Genomic DNA, 19,737 nt, shown 5'->3' with positions numbered 1-19,737 from the left:
TCAGCCACTGTAAAATCTTGCTCCATAGCCACCTACTTGGCATTCAAAACTTCCTCTTTGACATTCATCGTACGTTTTAACCTCTTCACGATCCAGCCTGTTTTCACCTTTCTGACCTGGCCAATTTTTACAATTCTGACCAATGTCCATTTATGAGGTAATAACTCTGGAATGCTTCAACGGATCCCACTGATTCTGTGATTATTTTCTTGTGATATATTGTACTCTATGAAAGCAGTAAAATTTCCTCGATATGACTTGCGTTTTTTTGTGAAAAAAATGGAAATTTGGCAAAATTTTGAAAATTTTGCAATTTTCCAACTTTTATTTTTTATGCCCTTAAATCAGAGAGTCATATCGCACAAAATAGTTAATAAGTAACATTTCCCACATGTCTATTATACATCAGCACAATTTTGGAACTACATTTTTTTTGTTAGGAAGTTATAAAGGTTAAAAGTTGACCAGCCATTTCTCATTTTTTGCAACAAATTTTACCACATCACATTTGAACTGACTTTGAGGGGTCTATATGAAAATACCCAAAAGTGTCAACATTCTAAAAACTGCACCCCTCAAGGTATTCAAAACCACATTCAAGAAGTTATTAACCTTTCAGGTGCTTCACAGGAATTTTTGGAATGTTTTAAAAAAATAAACGTTTAATTTACTCCAGATCCAATTTGTTTTATTTTACCAAGGATGACAGGACAAATTGGACACTAAAAGTTGTTGTACAATTTGTCCTGAGTACGATGATACCCCATATATGCAGGCGAACCACTGTTTGGGCGCATGGCAGAGCTCGGAATGGAAAGGCTGGAATTGAGATCAGACGCCATGTCGCGTTTGGAGAGTCCCTGATGTGCCTAAACAGTAAAAAAAGTGACACCATTTTGGAAAGTAGACCCCCAAAGTAACTTATCTAGATGTGTGGTGAGCACTTTGAACCCCCAAGTGCTTCACAGAAGTTTGTAATGTAGAGCGATGAAAATAAAAAATCTTATTTTTTTCACAAAAATGATCTTTTTGCCCCCTATTTTATATTTTCCCAAGGTTACCTGGAGAAATTGGACCCCAAAAGTTGTTGTGCAATTTGTCCTGAGTACGCTGATACCCCATATGTGGGGGTAAACCACTGTTTGGGCGCATGGCAGAGCTCGGAAGGAAAGGAGCGCTGTTTGACTTTTCAATGCAAAATTGGCTGAAATTGAGATCAGATGCCATGTCGTGTTTGGAGAGCCCCTGATGTGCCTAAACAGTGGAAACCCCCCAATTCTAACTCCAACCCTAACCCCAACACACCCTTAACCCTAATCCCAACCCTAACCATAACCCTAACCACAAACCTAACTCTAACACACCCCTAACCCCAACCCTAACCCTAATGGGAAAATGGAAATAAATACATTTTTTTATTTTATTATTTTTCCCTAACTAAGGGGGTGATAAAGGGGGTTTGATTTACTATTTATAGCTGTTTTTTATGTTTGGCAGCTGTCACACACTAAAAGATGGTTTGTATTGCAAAAAAAACAGCAATTCATGAATTTCTTTTTGGGCAAATAATGGCTGAGCCTTTCCTGTCACCTGCCCAATGCCTGAAAATTTCTGGCAAGTCACACGCATGGTCCGTGTGCTGTGTGATTTTTTCTCGCACCCATAGACTTGCATTGGCGTTTCTCAGCTGAGATACACGGACTCGCATGTTTAATATGCTCGCAAGTATAATTATAATATTATAATTCACTCGCAAGTATAATACGGACGAGAAAAAAACGGATGATGGGAGCTGCCCCATAGATTTACATTGGTCTGAGTGCTATACAATTTTTTATTGCATAGCACTTGTCCGTATTACAGACAGTGTGACCCTGGCCTTATTGTCTGTACAAGTCTCCTCTAAATTATTCGTGCCGATTTACCCGAATCTGAATATGTCACTATTCAATCATCACTAATTATCATCAACATTAACAGAAATATACACTTGAAATAGATCACTCTGTTTGTAATGACTCTATGTAATATATGAGTTTCACTTTTTTGTATTGAGGAACTGAAATAAATTAACTTTTTGATGATATTCTAATTTTGTGAGTAGCACCTGTAATTATATCATACATTTTTGTACTTTTATTGACAAATACAGTTGTTCTCAAACGTTTACATACCACAGCAGAATTTTTGCTGTCTTGGACTTTTTTCAGAGAATATGAATGATAGCACCAAAACTTTTTCTCCACTCTTGGTTAGTGGTTGGGTGAAGCCATTTATTGTCAGACTACTGTGTTTTTCGTTTTAAATCATAATGACAACCCAAAACATCCAAATGACCAGAGCAAAGTTTACATACCCCATTTCTTAACTCCGATACGCCTTTTAATGGCGTCAGTTAACCCCTGTACCCCCAAGGGTGGTTTGCACGTTAATGACCAGGCCAATTTTACAATTCTGACCACTGTCCCTTTATGAGGTTATAACTCTGAAACGCTTCAACAGATCCGGGTGATTCTGACATTGTTTTCTCGTGACATATTGTACTTCATGATAGTGGTAAAATTTCTTTGATATTACCTGTGTTTATTTGTGAAAAAAATGGAAATTTGGCAAAAATTTAGCAATGTTCCAACTTTGAATTTTTATGCAATTAAATCACAGAGATATGTCTCACAAAATACTTAATAAGTAAGATTTCCCACATGTCTACTTTACATCAGCACAATTTTGGAACCAACATTTTTTTTTTGTTAGGGAGTTATAAGGGTTAACATTTGACCAGCAATTTCTCATTTTTACAACACCATTTTTTTTAGGGACCACATCTCATTTGAAGTCATTTTGAGGGGTCTATATGATAGAAAATAACCAAGTGTGACACCATTCTAAAAACTGCACCCCTCAAGGTGCTCAAAACCACATTCAAGAAGTTTATTAACCCTTCAGGTGTTTCACAGGAATTTTTGGAATGTTAAAATAAAAATGAACATTTAACTTTTTTTCACAAAAAATTTACTTCAGCTCCAATTTGTTTTCATTTTACCAAGGGTAACAGGAGAACAAGGACCCCAAAAGTTGTTGTACAATTTGTCCTGAGTACGCCGATACCCCATATGTGGGGGTAAACCACTGTTTGGGCGCATGGCAGAGCTCGGAAGCGAAGGAGCGCCATTTGACTTTTCAATGCAAAATTGACTGGAATTGGGATGGGACGCCATGTTGCGTTTGGAGAGCCCCTGATGTGCCTAAACATTGAAACCCCCCACAATTGACACCATTTTGGAAAGTAGACCCCCTAAGGAACTTATCTAGATGTGTGGTGAGCACTTTGACCCATTAAGTGATTCACAGAAGTTTATAATGCAGAGCCGTAAAAATAAAAAATCATATTTTTTCACAAAAATTATCTTTAGCCTCCAATTTTTTATTTTCCCAAGGGTAAGAGAAGAAATTGGACCCCAAAAGTTGTTGTCCAAATTTGTCCTTAGTACGCTGACACCCCATATGTGGGGGTAAACCACTGTTTGGGAGCATGGGAGAGCTTGTAAGGGAAGGAGCGCCGTTTGACTTTTCAATGCAAAATTGACAGGAATTGAGATGGGACGCCATGTTGCGTTTGGAGAGCCACTGATGTGCCTAAACATTGAAACCCCCCACAAGTGACACCATTTTGGAAAGTAGACCCCCTAAGGAACTCATCTAGATGTGTTGTGAGAGCTTTGAACCCCCAAGTGTTTCACTACAATTTATAATGCAGAGCCGTGAAAATAAAAATTCTTTTCTTTTTCCACAAAAATTATTTTTTAGCCCCCAGTTTTGTATTTTTCCAAGGGTAACAGTTGAAATTGGACCCCAAAAGTTGTTGTCCAATTTGTCCTGAGTACGCTGATACCCCATATGTGGGGGGGAACCACCGTTTGAGCGCATGGCAGAGCTCGGAAGGGAAGGAGTGTCATTTGGAATGCAGACTTAGGTGGATTGGTCTGCAGGCGTCACATTGCGTTTGCAGAGCCCCTAATGTACCTAAACAGTAGAAACCCCCAACAAGTGACCCCAAGTTGGAAACTAGACCCCCCAAGGAACTTATCTAGATGTGTTGTGAGAACTTTGAACCCCCAAGTGTTTCACTACAGTTTATAACGCAGAGCCGTGAAAATAAAAAATCTTTTTTTTTCCACAAAAAAGCCCCCAGTTTTGTATTTTTCCAAGGGTAATAGTTGAAATTGGACCCCAAAAGTTGTCCAATTTGTCCTGAGTACGCTGATACCCCATGTGTTGGGGTAAACCCCTGTTTGGGCGCACTGGAGAGCTCGGAAGGGAAGGAGCACTGTTTTACTTTTTCAACGCAGAATTGGCTGGAATTGAGATCGGACGCCATGTCGCGTTTGGAGAGCCCCTGATGTGCCTAAACAGTGGAAACCCCCTGTGGAGAAGCGGGTTCAGTGGGTGCTCTCGTCCGCTGGCCCGGCTGTCTTTAGCAAGACTGCATGGACCACGGCTCATACCACTGAACGCCCGCTCTATCTCCCCGTGGGCAATACAATACACAGACAACACAGGGTTAAGGTAAAACAGTGTGGCAATACTTTATTGAACCACAACACACAATAGCAAACAGAACAATCTCACCATGGCTGGAATTGTTTGGTTACATGGGCGCATATAAAATATCACTGCGGCTCCACGTATTTCCAGTATGACATGATGTCAGAGCTCCCAGGGTCGCTACTCCATCTGTGGATGAACGCACAGAGAAAGGGTAATGACAAGCATAGGGAGATGACCAAGAACTGTCCATAGAGTCCATACAAGGTCCAAAGCCAGTTGACAGGAGAGTCACCACCTGGCTTATCTGACCATCTCCATGGAACCAAGCAACCAGCGGGTCCCAACCCTGGCTTTCTCCAAACATATCCATGGTTCAGAGATGGTCACTGGATCAGATCTGTGTCCTTCCAACCAGAGCCGAAAACCCCTAGGTTGTATCCTATAGAATCATAGATGAGTGTCCCTCGTGATGGTGCCATGATGAATTGGCTTCAGTCCTTTCTCTTGTCTGTTGGGTGGTTTTCAGAATGTCTGGCTGGTAGCCCTGTTTTACTTCAGACCCCCAGGATGTGATCTCTGAGTCATTTTATACCCAAGGCATGTAAGCTATTTTTAGAATTACCCAGGGTCTTTCAGTCCAACATCAAGATAAGGTAAACAATGGTGATGGGATTAAGTAGCACTATTAGCATTTAAGCACACATCAATAAACAAAGCTTTCAATAAACAAAGCTTAACCCACTCAATGTACAGTCACTATTACAGACTTACAAAGTATTTTAGATAGTATATCAGTGGGCAAGTCTGTCTTCTTGACCCACCAGACATAAACACTTAAATTCACAAGCCAATATACAGATAAAAAGCCAGTTCTTATGTTTTTGCAAAACATGGTTGTCTGGGAAATTAAGATACAATCTGGTTTCTTCACATTCCTCCCCCATCTTAATCAACCAGACATGATAGGCTTCCGATCATCCAGTTTCCTTAGAGCATATTCCATATGCTCCTTACGAAAATAAACTCCATACGTAATTTACGAGTAACAACTGGTGTAACGGGGTCTACCGTGCTGGAGTACCTCTTTCAGCACCACCCCGTGTCTCAGGAGGCCCATTCTGCCCTGGCTGGAGTCTGAATGAAGGACGCTGGCTGATACTCCTTGGTTACATGGATGCATATAAACGATCACTGCTTGTCCATGTATTTCGTAGCTCCTGCATTAAATTCTATTCAATCCATTGAAGCTGGAACATCTCCTGTAGTTTCCGTTTCTTGTTGAGGTCATATAGCTACTCTGGTCCTCTTCCCAAGGCCGATTTGGTGGGGTTGGATATAGTGGCATCCGAAACCTGCTGTGCATGTCTCATCAATGGTCTGCTGGGTCTGTCTGTATACCTCCCTGGTTGTGAAGCCATGGACGGTGTCTAAGAACACCAGTCCCCTGCAGCTCCCTGATTCCGCCGGGCTGAGTAGTGTCCCACTGCTGCCACCAATTGTGGAGAAACGGGTTCAGTGGGTGCTCTCGTCCGCTGGCCTGGCTGTCTTTAGCAAGACTGCATGGACCACGGCTCATACCACTGAACGCCCGCTCTATCTCCCCGTGGGCAATACACTACACAGACAACACAGGGTTAAGGCAAAATAGTGTGGCAATACTTTATTGAACCACAACACACAATAGCAAACAGAACAATCTCAGCATGGCTGGAATTGTTTGGTTACATGGGCGCATATAAAATATCACTGCGTCTCCATGTATTTCCAGTATGACATGATGTCAGAGCTCCCAGGGTCACATGGGCGCATATAGAAGATCACTGTGTCTCCACGTATTTCCAGTATGACATGATGTCAGAGCTCCCAGGGTCGCTACTCCATCTGTGGATGAACGCACAGAGAAGGGGTAACGACAAGCATAGGGAGATGACCAAGAACTGTCCATAGAGTCCATACAAGGTCCAAAGCCAGTTGACAGGAGAGTCACCTCCTGGCTAGTGTTGAGCGATACCGTCTGATACTTGAAAGTATTGGTATCGGAAAGTATCGGCCGATACCGGCAAAGTATCGGATCTAATCCGATACCGATACCCGATACCAATACAAGTCAATGGGACACCAAGTATCGGACGGTATCCTGTATGGTTCCCAGGGTCTTAAACTAGAGGAAACTCTCCTTCAGGCCCTGGGATCCATATCAATGTGTAAAAGAAAGAATTAAAATAAAAAATAGGGATATACTCACCCTCCGACGCAGCCTGGACTTTACCGCCGTAACCGGGAGCCGTTGTACCTAAGAATGCGCGCTTGAAGGGCCTTAGATGAGGTCACTGCGCTCTGATTGGTCCGTAGTGGTCGCGTGACCGCTACCCGACCAATCACAAAGCAGTGACGTCACCTAAGGTCTTTCAAGCGCTTGAAATACCTTAGAAGACGTCCGCAGCTTCTGATTGGTCGCGTAGCGGTCGCGTGACCGCTACGCGACCAATCACAAAGCAGTGACGTCTTCTAAGGTGTTTCAAGCGCTTGAAAGACCTTAGGTGACGTCACTGCTTTGTGATTGGTCGCGTAGCGGTCACGCGACCGCTACGGACCAATCAGAGCGCAGTCACCTCATCTAAGGCCCATCAAGCGCGCATTCTTAGGTACAACGGCTCCCGGTTACGGCGGTAAAGTCCAGGAGCCGCCGGAGAGGTGAGTATATCCCTATTTTTTATTTTAATTCTTTATTTTACACATTGATATTAATCCCGATACCGATTCCCGATTCCACAAAAGTATCGGATCTCGGTATCGGAATTCCGATACCCGCAAGTATTGGCCGATACCCGATACTTGCGGTATCGGAATGCTCAACACTACTCCTGGCTTATCTGACCATCTCCATGGAACCAGGAGACCAGCGGGTCCCAGCCCTGGCTTTCTCCAAACATATCCATGGTTCAGAGATGGTCACTGGATCAGATCTGTGTCCTTCCAACCGGAGCCGAAAACCCCTAGGTTGTATCCTATAGAATCATAGATCAGTGTCCCTCGTGATGGTGCCATGATGAATTGGCTGCAGTCTTTTCTCTTGTCTGTTGGGTGGTTTTCAGAATGTCTGGCTGGTAGCCCTGTTTTACTTCAGACCCCAGGATGTGATCTCTGAGTCATTTTATACCCAAGGCATGTAAGCTATTTTTAGAATTACCCATTGTCTTTCAGTCCAACATCAAGATAAGGTAAACAATGGTGATGGGATAAAGTAGCACTATTAGCATATGAGCACACATCAATAAACAAAGCTTAACCAACTCAATGTACAGTCACTATTACAGACTTAGGGTACTGTCACACATTGAAATTTCGATCGCTACGACGGTACGATTCGTGACGTTCTAGCGATATCGTTACGATATCGCTGTGTCTGACACGCTACTGCGATCAGACACCCTGCTGAGAATCGTACGTCGTAGCAGATCGTTTGGAACTTTCTTTCGTCGCTTGATCACCCGCTGTCATCGCTGGATCGTTGTGTGTGACAGCGATCCAGCGATGTGTTCGCTGGTAACCAGGGTAAACATCGGGTAACTAAGCGCAGGGCCGCGCTTAGTAACCCGATGTTTACTGTGGTTACCAGCGTAAACGTAAAAAAAAACAAACAGTACATACTCACATGCCGGTGTCTGTCCCTCGGCGAAAGCTTCTCTGCACTGTGTAAGCACCAGAGCCGGAAAGCGAGCACAGCGGTGACGTCACCGCTGTGCTTTCCGGCCGCTGTGCTTACACAGTGCAGAGAAGCACAGCGCCGAGGGACAGACACCGGCATGTGAGTATGTACTGTTTGTTTTTTTTACGTTTACGCTGGTAACCAGGGTAAACATCGGGTTACTAAGCGCGGCCCTGCGCTTAGCAACCCGATGTTTACCCTGGTTACCCGGGGACTTCGGCATCGCTCCAGCGCCGTGATTGCAACGTGTGACAGCAGTCTACGACGCTGGAGCGATAATAGTACGACGCTGCGACGTCACGAATCGTGCCGTCGTAGCGATCGAAATTTCAATGTGTGACAGTACCCTTACACAGTATTTTAGATAGTATATCAGTGGGCAAGTCTGTCTTCTTGGCCCACCAGACATAAACACTTAAATTCACAAGCCAACATACAGATAAAAAGCCAGTTCTTTTGTTTTTGCAAAACATGGTTGTCTGGGAAATTAAGATACAATCTGGTTTCTTCACACCCCCAATTATAACTGAAACCCTAATCCAAACACATCCCTAACCCTAATCCCAATGGTAACCCTAACCACGCCCCTAACCCTGACACACCCCTAACCCTAATCCCAACCCTATTCCCAACCGTAAATGTAATCTAAACCCTAACCCTAACTTTAGCCCCAACCCTAACCCTAACTTTAGCCCCAACCCTTACTGTAGCCTTAACCCTAGCCTTAACCCTAGCCCCAACCCTAACCCTAGCCCTAACCCTAACCCTAACCCTAACCCTAGCCCTAACCCCAACCTTAGCCCTAACCATAATTTCCCACGGGATCAATAAAGTGTATCGTATCGTAACCCTAACCCTAACCATAGCCCTAACCCTAACCCTAGCCCTAACCCTAGCCCTAACCCTAGCCCTATTCCTAACCCTAACCCTAGCCCTAACCCTAGCCATAACCCTAACCCTAATGGGAAAATGGAAATAAATACATTTTTTAAATTTTTTAATTTTTCCCTAACTAAGGGGGGTTTAATTTACTTTTATAGTGGGTTTGTTAGCGGATTTTTATGATTGGCAGCCGTCACACACTGAAAGACGCTTTTTATTGCAAAAAATATTTTTTGCGTTACCAGATTTTGAGAGCTATAATTTTTCCATATTTTGGTCCACAGAGTCATGTGAGGTATTGTTTTTTGCGGGATGAGTTGACGTTTTTATTGGTAACATTTTCGGGCATGTGACATTTTTTGATCGCTTTTTATTCCGATTTTTGTGAGGCAGGATGACCAAAAACCAGCTATTCATGAATTTCTTTTGGGGGAGGCGTTTATATCGTTCCGCGTTTGGAAAAATGGATAAAGCAGTTTTATTCTTCGGGTCAGTACGATTACAGCGATACCTCATTTATATCATTTTTTTATGTTTTGGCGCTTTTATACGATAAAAACTATTTTATATAAAAAAATAATTATTTTTGCATCGCTTTATTCTGAGGACTATAACTTTTTATTTTTTCTTTGATGATGCTGTGTGGTGGCTCATTTTTTGCGGGACAAGATGACATTTTCAGCGGTACCATGGTTATTTATATCCGTCTTTTTGATCGCGTGTTATTCCACTTTTTGTTCGACAGTATGATAATAAAGTGTTGTTTTTTGCCTCGTTTTTTTTTTACGGTGTTCACTGAAGGGGTTAAGTAGTTGGACAGTTTTATAGGTCGGGTCGTCACGGACGCGGCGATACTAAATGTGTGTACTTTTATTGTTTTTTTTAATTTAGATAAAGAAATGTATTTATAGGAACAATACAGTATATATATATATATATATATATATATATATATATATATATATATATATATATATTTTTTTTTATTTTATTTTTTTTTTGGGGGGGGAATTTGTATTTTTTTTTTTTTTTACACATGTAAATATATTTTTTTTTACACTATAACATTGCCCCGGGGGGGGGCATCATGTTATAGTGTAAGATCGCTGATCTGACACTTTGCTGTACACTGTGTCAGATCGGCGATCTGATGTGTACAGCTTCAGGCTTCCCGGCGCCTGCTCTGAGCAGGCACTGTGAAGCCACCACCCTGCAGGACCCGGATGCAGCGGCCATTTTGGGCCTGCTGCAGGGAGGAGGAGGTAAGAGACCCTCGGAGCAACGCGATCACATCGCGTTGCTCCGGGGGTCTCAGGGAAGCACGCAGGGAGCCCCCTCCCTGCGCCATGCTTCCCTATACCGCCGAGACACTGCGATCATGTTTGATCGCAGTGTGCCAGGGGATAATGTGTCGGGGGCGGTCCGTGACCACTCCTGGCACATAGTGCCAGATGTCAGCTGCGATAGTCAGCTGACACCCGGCCGCGATCGGCCGCGCTCCCCCCATGAGCGCGGCCAATCGCATATGACATACTATCCCGTCAGTGGTCATACGAGCCCACCCCACCTCGACGGGATAGTATGTCTAATGTCAGAGAGGGGTTAAGGGTACTTAAACCACAGTGTCGCTTTTTAACGGCGCTGAGTTTAAGGTTATTAGTAAAGGTATTGCCCTGCACTCTGTCGTATGGTGAGGTGCTGGTGTAAGGCTAGTTTCACATTAGCGTTTAAATCGGCAGCGTTTAAAACGCTTCCACAAGTGGTGGAAAAAACGCATATAAACGCGTACAAACGCTTCGATTTTTAGACGCATGCGGTTAAAAAAACGCCGCGTTTCTACGCGTTTATATGCGTTTTTTCCTGCGTTTGCGTTTTTGGTGTGCATGATGAGAAATTTCACAAGAGAAAAATCAAGATAACCATACACCGCCAATGGGACTATAGAGGGCGTGTATTATGGGATCTCTATATATAGACCCCTGAACAGCTGGAATCTTCAGATTTTGCTCCTTTATCCTGTGTCATGATGGATCTTCGCATGGAGAGCTTTTATTTCAACCTGGATTTAAGCATCAAGCTGTTTCTTGCCTGTGCTTTTGCTTGGGAGCAAGACAGAAATCGCCAAAGATGGAGAAGGAGACAACATAGGCGTTTTTGTAGGCACCCCATTATCGAACTACGTGAGAGCCGTGGAGCCTATCACACGCTCTATGCCGAGCTTAATGCCAACTTGGAGAAATTCCAGGAATACACAAGGATGTCGCAAGACTCGTTCCGGGATTTGCTTTCTCGTGTCCAAGGAGCCATACGGAGACAGGACACCCAGCTCCGTAGAGCAATTCCACCGGAGGAACGTCTGCTGGTTACATTAAGGTACGTTCCAAATATAAACCAATGGCAGTCCAAATTTTGTGTTTTCTGACATGTATTTTTTGGGTATTTTCCTTTCTTTCTTTAGCGTAACCACACCATAAATAGAATAGATTGCAATGTTTTTTGTGTTTGTTTTTATTACAGATTTCTGGCAACCGGAAAGAGTATATCATTCCTCCACTTCCAATACCGGCTTGGAATATCCACCCTGTCCAGAATAGTTGACAAAAAAATCACAGAGAAAAAAGCAGAGATGGTTACCTGCTGAAGCCTCCAAACAAATGCACCAGCAGGGCGCATCGGACCCGAATAATGATGGCAACAACACAGGTGCAAAAAACACAGATGAAACAACCACTTTCAATCCAGTATTGGTTGTTTGGCATTAGTGCACAAAAAGATAAGCAATAATAGTCTGTATGTGGCATTGTTCACACAGGCAATGCAGAGCATCTGGTCTACAGACTATTACTAACGCACATACAGGCGGGCTGCCCAGTGCTACCTCTTATCGCTTATCTTTTTGTGCACTAATGCCAAACAACCAATACTGGATTGAAAGTGGATGTTTCATCGGTATTTTTTGCACCTGTGTTGTTGCCATCATTAATCGGGTCCGATGCGCCCTGCCGGTGCATTTGTTTGGAGGCTTCAGCAGGTAACCATCTCTGCTTTTTTCTCTGTGATTTTTTTGTCAATTTTCTGGAAGATTTTTAAGTCCTCTTTGTGCGTCTGTGAGCTTTTACTCAATGTTTAGCGTTAGGACCGGCAAAAATGTAAGGACCCTTGACATGGGTTGCCGGCTTACGTATTGAGGCCCCAATATAAACTAATACCTTACATACATTGATATGTGGGTTTTTTTTGCACTTTATCTTGCAGGGCGCAGTCGGACCAAGATGGCTCTGTAAACTGTAGGCCTCTATTCACACAGCATGCATTTTGTAGCACTGGGCAGCCCGCCTGTATGTGCGTTAGTAATAGGCTGTAGACCAGATGCTCTGCATTGCTTGTGTGAACAATGCCACATACAGACTATTATCGCTTATCTTTTTGTGCACTAATGCCAAACAACCAATACTGGATTGAAAGTGGATGTTTCATCGGTATTTTTTGCACCTGTGTTGTTGCCATCATTAATCGGGTCCGATGCGCCCTGCTGGTGCATTTGTTTGGAGGCTTTAGCAGGTAACCATCTCTGCTTTTTTCACTGTGATTTTTTTGTCAATTTTCTGGAGGATTTTTAAGTCCTCTTTGTGCGTCTGTGAGCTTTTACTCAATGTTTAGCGTTAGGACCGGCAAAAATGTAAGGTCCCTTGACGTGGGTTGCCGGCTTACGTATTGAGGCCCCAATATAAACTAATACCTTACATATGCAGCGCCCCAGAGTCCTGGTCTTTGCAGCACTGTCGCTCCGCCACTAAGGGGAGTGATGGTACGTCTGATGGCACTAAAGGAGTTCACCTGACCAGGTATCACAGTCACACATTACACTTCACACTCCGGCCACCAGGGGGAGCAAAGGGTTCTATGTATTAGGTCACTCCTCACACTCTGGTAAAACTGGGGGCTGGATAGGAAGTTAGGGAGAAGCTGACTGGGTTTTGCCCAGGCAACACCTAGTGAGATAAGAGGTTGCTTGGGAAGATTCAGGGAGGTCCCTGTCAGGGGTGGGATCCTGACAGAGGCCTAGCAAAAAGGACAGATCGTTACGGAGCCGCGCCTGCACTTCATTGCGGCGGTATCTTAAGAAAAGATAAGAAGCGAGGTTTATTGTGGAGAAGTGAAAAACGAGATCACAGCACAAAGGCGAAAGAACCAGTAGGAGTCGTGCCCCGAGATCGGCAACATCCTACTGAGGCGCGTAGCCGGTGGCCGGAACACCGAGGAAGTATTGGGCTCTATGCATTACTTCAAACCAACGGCAGGGCTGTTAATAATAGGTTGGCTGACTCACCTAAATCACCTAATGAAGACAACGGAGGCAATTGTGGGAGAGGGGCGTCTCTAGGGTCCCTATAGAATAACTCCAGGCCTACCCCGTCATACGGGTGCGTCCTATCCATATCATCTGGGGGAAAGAGAGAAAGAACAGAAACATACACGACAGTTGTGAGGACTATCCCGTGGTGCTCAGCAGGGTAGTACTACAACACCCAGGCGCTAGTAGGTAGGCACTGATTTCCACCCGCAAAGGGAACTCTGGATGTGTCTTCGGACTGGCCGGTCTCAGCCAGCCCTGTTAACAGTGCTCTGGATTGCGGATGCCGAAGCCTTCAGTAAAGAGGTAAAGAGACTGCAACCCTGTGTCCTCGTCATTTACTGTGACCTACACCACCACCTACACCTTTTTATTGGGCGCCCCTTAGCAGGACCACGGACCGGGTCGGGCCACTGTGACATCCTCAGAACCGATAGACCCAGTACCGAGTACCCCGCCATCCTGCGTCTGGGGGCCGCTCCAACCTGGCGTCACGAACAGGATCTACTTAAGCCTGAAGAATCAGGTCATGTGTGCCTTGGAACTGTGATTGAATTGTGCTTGAACCGTGATTTATTGCAAAGACTGTGTATTGCTATTTGCCGCCAAAAGTTCCCGCCAAAACCGCCACCATTGCAGCGCCACGAGGAGCGCAGAAGAAGAGGGGCAAGCCATGGGAGGAGACTATCAAAGCGGCGCCAAAAGTGGCGACCGCCCCCTCCGATTATTGCTGCAAGATGACCACCTGCCTCGAAGCAGAGGAGAACCGCCCCCTGATTGGCAACGGCGGGAACCAAGACAAGAAGGAGCTCCACCCTGGGAAAATGGCGGAGCCTCATGCATGTGCAGCTGCCGACTGCGAAACAGCGAGGGTGACCAGCGAGTACCGGAATGACGTCGAAGTGATCCCGGACTACCCCCACCGACCGGAGGCGGATCCGAACCCACCGCAGCTGGAGGATCCGGACCTCTTGGAGCTGCAGGCGGAGGAGCTGAGTCAACCTATCCCGAACACGGAGCCAGTAGATGCGAAGCAATGGAAGTCGGAGCCATGCCGGAGAGACGACTTGGAGGAACCGCGGTCCGAGCCGCTGCCGACTCCAGTGTCCTCGTCAGTGGAACAGATCGGCATCGGTGGAACCACATCAGACGCAGGTATGGAAAGCGCCCCTGCCTCACCGACCGATCCTGCTCCCGTGACCGTTCCCCGTCCCGACAGTGACCGATTCCTCTCCGCCGAGCTGGTAGTGGTAACCCCCGATACTATGGAGAAGCTGGTGCCTCCGTTACCGACAACTATGGGAGAACCGCTAGATGTGAGCTCGGAGGGGGTGATCTTCCAATGGGATACCCCGAGGATTGGACCAGATGGGGCCAGACAGGAGGGCCTCTGCATTGCTGTGCTCACTTGGGAACAATATAAACAATGCCTAATTCTACACTGGAAAAAAACGAAAAGAGATAGAACAAAGTGATGCACCGAAAGTACAATACCCAAAGACTGCACGCGGCAAGAAGGACTTGGTAAAACGGGGGACTGTACTAGCCTTTCACCCAAAACGGGGTTGGGGCTCTATGCAAGAACCGGGTCTGCTGACTGAAATCTTCTTTACCAGCTACAATGTGAAGACCCCGTTCCGCAACAGATGTGACAATCCACTACTATGTAAAGGAGACCAGGTGACCTACACTCGCCATTGGAGTGCGCAAGGATGGTGCGCTCGGAACGTCCAACGATGCGAGCCTGCAGTGGCGCCACCTGCTGCCCTGACTACGACTAACTCTGACCTGACGAATTCTACCACTATCACCACTGTGTGCGTAATTGCTGCTACTGAACTTGCAACCAAAGCTGACATTCAAATCCAGACACCGGGTGACCTGGCCGCACCTGAGAGACACACCACTGATACTGATACCGCATCAGCCGAGAACAGGGAACCGGAGCTTCCCCGGTCAGGAAGTATTCGCTACCGGCTGGTGTCTTGCAACCTACTATGAGGATAAGCCTTGGAACAACGAAACTGTAAATAGTTAACTGTGTGTGTTTTCCTTGCTGCTAAAACCCGACCAGGGTTAGTTCTTAAAGGGATCCCATTGTTTACCCGGGATCTCTAATGCTTCATGTTTGTTTTGCATCAGTGTTTTAAAAGACTGCCCAATCATGGACGGTGAATGGTTCACAAACTGTGTTGTATATAGTTCGCACCTTCTTAAAGGTGCCCTCTACTGGTTTTACAAAAGAAGGAGCTTTTTGAAGAGACTGTTCCTGGATACAGCGCAGAAGCTCTTGTTCACTGCAGACTTGCAACTTGAGAGTTGCACTACCTCAAAGAGACTTGAAGTGTCCCTCTTAAAGGGGATGTTCACTGTTGCAATTAGTCAAGATATAATGTTGCTTTAAGAAAGTTGGAAAGTAATGACGTTTTACATAATAGTATGTAGATAGATAGTGATAAGGAATAGGACTGTTGATAATGAATAAAATTGAAGTTAAAGTGATTATCGGAACTAATGATAGAGAGCCAAGGAAAGATGCAGTAGGCCCGGGGTAGACTAGAGAGTCCTGCATAGGAGAAAGAGAGCTCAGGAAAATGTTGATTTGCACTTTTAGTCTTGTAGTATCCCTTTAGTGGGTTCCTGCCTTACGCCCTTAAAGGAGAAGTTATTGTTCGAGAAAAGTTTGCACTTAAGTAGATAGTGAGTAGTATACCCGGCTTGGTAATCATAGTTATTTATAGTCAGTTATTTAATGAGTGTTATTTAAAATCTTAAGGACTATGTAAATATGTTTTTGTTTGTAACGTTCAAGTGTCCTTACCTCCCATAAAGGGAAGCATTGTCAAATTTACTTGTTTATTGCATTTCAAAATTTTGTATGTCTTTTGCTAACATGTATTGTTGTTCTTCTTTCCCAGTCTGGGAATACTGGATTTAACCGGGGGGGAGTGCAGCGCCCCAGAGTCCTGGTCGTTGCAGTACTGTCGCTCTGCCACTAAGGGGAGTGATGGTACATCTGATGGCACTAAAGGAGTTCACCTGACCAGGTATCACAGTCACACATTACACTTCACACTCCGGCCACCAGGGGGAGCAAAGGGTTCTATGTATTAGGCCACTCCTCACACTCTGGTAAAACTGGGGGCTGGATAGGAAGTTAGGGAGAAGCTGACTGGGTTTTGCCCAGGCAACACCTAGTGAGAGAAGAGGTTGCTTGGGAAGATTCAGGGGGGTCCTTGTTAGGGGTGGGATCCTGACAGAGGCCCAGCGAAAAGGACAGATCGTTACGGAGCCGCGCCTGCACTTCACTGCGGCAGTATCTTAAGAAAGGATAAGAAGCCAGGTTTATTGTGGAGAAGTGAGAAACGAGATCACAGCACAAAGGCGAAAGAACCAGTAGGAGTCGTGCCCCAAGATCGGCAACATTCTACTGAGGCGCGTAGCCGGTGGCCGGAATGCCGAGGAAGTATTGGGCTCTACGCATTACTTCAAACCAACGGCAGGGCAGTTAATTATAGGTTGGCTGCCTCACCTAAATCATCTAATGAAGACAACGGAGGCAATTGTGGGAGAGGGGCTTCTCTAGGGTCCCTATAAAATAACTCCAGGCCTACCCCGTCATACGGGTGCGTCCTATCCATATCATCTGGGGGACGGAGAGAAAGAACAGAAACATACACGACAGTTGTGAGGACTATCCCATGGTGCTCAGCAGGGTAGTACTACAACACCCAGGCGCTAGTAGGTAGGCACTGATTTCCACCTGCAAAGGGAACTCTGGATGTGCCTTCGGACTGGCCGGTCTCAGCCAGCCCTGTTAACAGTGCTCTGGATTGCGGATGCCGAAGCCTTCAGTAAAGAGGTAAAGAGACTGCAACCCTGTGTCCTCGTCATTTACTGCGACCTACACCACCACCTACACCATTTTATTGGGCGCCCCTTAGCAGGACCACGGACCGGGTCGGGCCACCGTGACATCCTCAGAACCGATAGACCCGGTACCGAGTACCCTGCTGTCCTGCGTCTGGGGGTCGCTCCACATACATTGATATGTGTTTTTTTTTTTGCACTTTATCTTGCAGGGCGCAGTCGGACCAAGATGGCTCTGTAAACTGTAGGCCTCTATTCACACAGCATGCATTTTGTAGCACTGGGCAGCCCGCCTGTATGTGCGTTAGTAATAGGCTGTAGACCAGATGCTCTGCATTGCTTGTGTGAACAATGCCACATACAGACTATTATCGCTTATCTTTTTGTGCACTAATGCCAAACAACCAATACTGTATTGAAACTGGTTGTTTCATAGGTATTTTTTGCACCTGTGTTGTTGCCATCATTAATCGGGTCCGATGCGCCCTGCTGGTGCATTTGTTTGGAAGCTTCAGCAGGTAACCATCTCTGCTTTTTTCTCTGTGATTTTTTTGTCAATTTTCTGGAGGATTTTTAAGTCCTCTTTGTGCGTCTGTGAGCTTTTACTCAATGTTTAGCGTTAGGACCGGCAAAAATGTAAGGACCCTTGCCGTGGGTTGCCGGCTTACGTATTGAGGCCCCAATATAAACTAATACCTTACATACATTGATATGTGGGTTTTTTTGCACTTTATCTTGCAGGGCGCAGTCGGACCAAGATGGCTCTGTAAACTGTAAGCCTCTATTCACACAGCATGCATTTTGTAGCACTGGGCGGCCCGCCTGTATGTGCATTATTAATAGGCTGTAGACCAGATGCTCTGCATTGCTTGTGTGAACAATGCCACATACAGACTATTATCGCTTATCTTTTTGTGCACTAATGCCAAACAACAAATTCTGGATTGAAAGTGGTTGTTTCATCGGTATTTTTTGCACCTGTGTTGTTGCCATCATTAATCGGGTCCGATGCGCCCTGCTGGTGTATTTGTTTGGAGGCTTCAGCAGGTAACCATCTCTGCTTTTTTCTCTGTGATTTTTTTGTTAATTTTCTGGAGGATTTTTAAGTCCTCTTTGTGCGTCTGTGAGCTTTTTTTCTGTCCAGAATAGTTGCGGACACCTGCCGGGCTTTGTGGAATGTACTCCGGGATGAGTTTGTACCCCTACCCACCGTCGACATGTGGCTTGAAATTGCGGTAAAAATTCTGGAGTGTCTGTGATTTCCTCAACTGTTTAGGAGCGGTGGATGGAAAGCACATTCGCATTATCAAACCAGCCAGAACAGGATCGGAGTACTTCAATTACAAAAAATATTTTTCTGTTGTGCTCATGGCAATAGCTGATGCGAACTGTCGCTTCATCGCCGTGGACATTGGAGCTTTTGGCCGTGGGAACGATTCCCAGACTTTCAAGAACTCGGATATGGGCCGCCGTGTGTATGGCAACAATTTCAATTTTCCCCGCTCAACCTCTCCCCAACACTCAAGGTCCACCGATGCCATTTGTTATGGTTGGGGATGAGGCCTTTCAGATGTGTGAAAACCTACTGAAACCCTATTCCAGTCGGGACTTGAACCACACTAGAAGGATCTTTAACTACAGACTGACCAGGGCCCGAAGAACAGTAGAGTGTACCTTTGGCATTCTGGTTGCTAAATGGCGCATTCTTGCATCAGCCATAAATCTAAAAGTGGAAACAGTCGACGAGGTGGTCAAAGCCTGTGTGGTTCTGCATAATTATATAATGGTTAAGGAGCAACCCAACATTGAACTGGATGAACCAGTTGCACACCCACTGCCCGATTTCCAGCATCACCTGCTGCGGTCAACTGCAGCAGTTGGTCTCATGCGGGACCAATTTGCTGCCTTTTTTGATTCAGATATTGGACGTGTGTCATGGCAGGACAATGTTGTGTAAATGTCCTGTTGTTATTCGATCTGTACCAGTAATTTTCTACAATGATAATAATATTTCTCATTAATAAAGTTTACTTTTGGTTGTGTTGACCGTGTCTCCTATCTTTTTCCTCTCCAAACCAAGGCTGTCCTAAAACTGGCAGTATGTGATCTGTATGTAATATCAGTTTTTGTAATCCAAAACCAGGAGTGGGTGATAAAGGCAGAGGTGCTAGTTATTATGTTAATATCATAATTTAACTCTAATTGTTCCACTCCTTGTATTGGCATACAAATACTGATATAAAACACTGGCCACATACTGCTAGTGTTATGGCAGCCATGTTGCTTTATTGGTAAGTTTGTTGATGTCATTGCGTCCTGATTCTGTTCTGCTGTATCCATTGGACACAAACTGAAGAGACAATGACTGTCACAC

Source organism: Ranitomeya variabilis, chromosome 1, assembly GCF_051348905.1.
Source record: "Ranitomeya variabilis isolate aRanVar5 chromosome 1, aRanVar5.hap1, whole genome shotgun sequence".
NCBI lineage: Eukaryota > Metazoa > Chordata > Amphibia > Anura > Dendrobatidae > Ranitomeya > Ranitomeya variabilis.
Note: the sequence above shows the minus strand (reverse complement) of the source record.